The sequence below is a fragment of the Gossypium hirsutum genome, chromosome A08 (assembly GCF_007990345.1).
Source record: "Gossypium hirsutum isolate 1008001.06 chromosome A08, Gossypium_hirsutum_v2.1, whole genome shotgun sequence".
NCBI classification, from domain to species: domain Eukaryota; kingdom Viridiplantae; phylum Streptophyta; class Magnoliopsida; order Malvales; family Malvaceae; genus Gossypium; species Gossypium hirsutum.
In genome coordinates this window covers 97,995,872-97,999,815 of record NC_053431.1, presented here as the reverse complement: position 1 = coordinate 97,999,815, position 3,944 = coordinate 97,995,872, and the positions used below count along the sequence as shown (strand labels likewise).

Sequence of the window (3,944 nt, the reverse complement as noted above, 5' to 3'; positions counted from 1 at the left end):
ATATCCTGTTACCTCACTTAATATTTTATATTCTTTGTAGAGTAATTAACCGCTTGGATTAACATTGAAAAATGTTCAAGAGATTGATTAATTTAATAAGTATATATGAGCAGTAGTTAGCAAATTATCGAGTTGCCGTGAATTTATCCGTAGCAATATAAACATAAGTTTAATAATTCTAAGTTAAAGAAATGTAATTAATCCAACACAAGTATGTTATATTGATTAAATCTTATTTGAAATCATGCATTAGAACTCCTTTGTTTTATTTTAAATATTTACTTAGTTTTTAAATAGTTTTTGAACATCTTTTAAAACCAAATTATTTTTACCTCGCCAAAGTGTTTTACAATTAATTTCATAAATAATTCTTTCTATAGTCCCTGTGTGCACGATAACTCGGCATTTACTTGTCACTTTATTACTTTTTGCGATTGTGTACACTTCCACATTTTCTGTCATTCCAAGCTTTTGGAATTCAAGCAGGGACTGTTTTAAAAAAGTCATTATTTGTGAATTTGTTAGTTTAAGATTTTGGTTTATTTTCCTATTTAAATTTTTACTTACTTAATTTTTCTGTGATTATTACAAGTGTTTATGAGTATTGACCAGATTATTGACTTACTCCTCGTAGACCCTGAGATAGAACAAACCTTCCGATAGCGAAGAAGACAAGCGAACTAGAGAAGGACTGAAGGAATGAATTTCAAGAATATGAATAAAGGAAATGGAGCAAACCTTATTCAAAATCCTATCCTTATTTCTGATGATAGGGATAGAGCCTTAAGACAATATGTTGTGCCAGTGTTTAATGATCTTAATCTGGGTATTAAGAGACCCGAAATTGAGGTACAACAATTCAAACTAATGCCAGTTATGTTCCAGATGCTTCAGACAGTGGGCCAATTCAGTGGAATGCCTACCAAAGATCCTCATCTTCATTTAAGACTGTTTATGGAAGTGAGTGACTCTTTCAAATTAGTTGGAGTACCCGAAGATGCATTACAATTGAAGCTATTCCGATAGTCACTAAGGGGCAGAGCTCGAGCCTGGTTGAACTCATTGCCACCAAACTCAATTTCCACATGGCAAGAGTTAGCTGAAAGATTCCTCATGAAGTATTTCCCGCCAAGCAAGAATGCTAAGTTGAGGAACGAGATCACTGCCTTCCAGCAAATGGATGATAAGTCCTTGTATGAGGCATGGGAACGATACAAAGAATTATTATGGAAATGCCCTCATCATAGAATCCCACATTGCATCCAACTTGAGACATTTTATAATAGTCTCAACGCTCATACGAGGATAGTAGTGGATGCCTCTGCTAATGGTTCTCTTCTTTCTAAGTCTTACAATAAGGCTTACGAAATCATCGAGAGGATCGCTAGTAACAATTATCAATGGCCAACCAATCGAGCCACGTCAGGAAGACGAGTCGCTGGAATACATGAAGTGGACGCTCTCACTTCACTCACATCTCAGGTATCTTCAATATCCTCAATGCTTAAGAATCTTACCACTAATGGGTCTAATAGTTTTGTAGCCTAACCACCTCACCAATTTGAGAGTATAGCCTTTGTTTATTGTGGGGAAAGACATTTTTTCGAAGAATGTCCATCGAACCCCGAATCCGTATATTACATGGGTAACCAGAACCAAAATCGAGGAGCGCAAGGATGTGTCGGAACGCCGGTGCCTCCAAGGCGCAGCAGAAAAATAAAATAATTAAAAACATTCCGGTGATCCAAACCATGGATCCATGTGTAAGGAATGTATCAGGGTGATAAAAGGTTTCGAAATTACTGAAGCTTCAATCTGAGTAGACAGCGACGCCTAGGCAACGGGAATCCTGAACCACTATCGAACCAAGCCGCAACCTTTCCGATGTCGGCCTTTACGTAGTCCACCCAGTTGACAATGAACAGTAGAAAAATCTCAGAAACTATTTCAGTGATTTTTATGCTTGAGGGTTGCTAGACACTTTTGCATAGTTTCGAGCTTATTTATATATTATCTCTTTAGGGTTTTTACCCTTGCCATATATAACACCCTTCTAATTGGTATATCTTTTTAATGAATATTAATTTATTAAAATTAATCTGAACATAATAGTAATCATTAAAATAAATATAATAATGTTTAACCCAAAATTATAATTACATTAATTATAATAAAGATTTCGGTAAACTATATTTATTTAAACTTATATACGAACCAAATTCATATACTAATAAAATTATGTTCTGATTATGTGTACAATATCCTTGTACGTATAGTATGTTCAACAATTTGATTGCCCAATTAAATTAATTCTATAATTAATTTAATTCATTTGACAATCAGAATACAATACCAACTATGTTTTACTCCGTTCATTTCAACCATAGGGTGTGACCCTATAGGTTCTTGTAACGTTAGCAGTAATATTAGAACGATTCTAATGTTACAAACAATGAGTGCCATCTAGCAATGCATCATTGCTACCTAAGTTACAAGAAGTCATGATTTGACATAACCTTTTGTGATTAACCTTTCATGCATTAATCCTTAAGTTCTATATCTTTTGAATGGACACAAGTAATGGAATAGTCACACTTACATAGTCCATCCCATGTTTCTTGATACCTCAAGTGAACTATGATACACAAATAAGTATGACATCTCATATCAACTTATTTAAGCATGGCCATGCATTTCTAGTCTCACTCAATCAAGTGGCCTAAGATATTACTCCCATTAGGTAGGAGGGACTTATCCTATACTGATCAACCATATCCTTCTACATAGATTGTGGTATATCCAACATTAGTCTTTATAGAACAACCAGTTACGATGTTTGTTTGACTATATCAAAATATACAACTCACGATGTTGGGATAATGATGATCATATACATATTAATCACTATGAGTAATGTTGTGACAATTACATAATAATCTAAGAAACATACTCATGGCAGGTCAGTCCAATATGTTGTTCTCTAACACACATATTCATGCATTGATTTTGACACTCCATATCAATGACAACTCTTTATCATCAATCAACTACATGTTAGTCTTAATGCATTATTGTTGTCCTAGCCAACAATAATACTTGACTAAGTATCTTTTAAGAATAATCATATTATTCTAAGGACATTATTATAAAACAGTTTATTTATGTACACAGAAAAGAAACTGAAATAATAATGGCAATACCTTATATCAATAAACATGATAAATCAAGTATGTTATTACAACCATCTCATGATTGATCTTTGGGCATACTCTTACAGGATGCAATCCAACTTCTATAACCCATTGTGGCGAAACCACCCAAATTTTTACTGGAGTAACCAAGAGGCTAGAACCAGTAACAACTATGCCCAACATAGACTGACCCAGCCGCCTAGTTTTTCCCAACAAGTTCAGAATCCAGTTCAAGTTGAATCATCCAATAGCTTAGAGAATCTACTGAAGGCTTACATGGCGAAGAATGATGCCTTAATTCAAAGCCAAGCAGCTACAATAAAGAATTTGGTGAACCAGATGGGCCAACTTGCAACTGAACTTAGAAACCGACCACAAGGTGCTTTACCTAGTGTTACAGAGAATCTAAGAAATCCAAGGAAGGAACACTGCAAAGCGTTAACATTGAGGAGCAGATAGACAGTAGAGCCCAACACCATTGAATCTAAAAAAGAGCCAGCTTACACTCAAGACTCAGAGGAAGTTCAACCGAGTGTTGAAATTCCAGTTTCACGAGAACCAGAACCTGCATAATCTAATAAGATAACCTCAGAACTTCCTAATTTTGATTAACTAACAACTGCATTAGATGCAAAATTGCCACCAAATACAAATCAACCAGTACCAATTCCAGTAATGAAACCTTCACCACCCTACCCTCAAATAATTCAGAAGTAAAAATAGGAAATTCAATTCAAAAAGTTCCTTAATGTA

At 34.7% G+C, this 3,944-nt stretch overlaps 1 non-coding gene across 1 annotated transcript; it reads right to left on the bottom strand.

Moving 5' to 3' along the window:
• Nucleotides 1-1,143: 1,143 nt before the first annotated feature.
• LOC121205552 (small nucleolar RNA R71) lies at nucleotides 1,144-1,250 on the bottom strand. The gene has a single exon (XR_005900628.1). It is a non-coding gene; the product is annotated as a small nucleolar RNA R71 (small nucleolar RNA).
• Nucleotides 1,251-3,944: the final 2,694 nt, after the last annotated feature.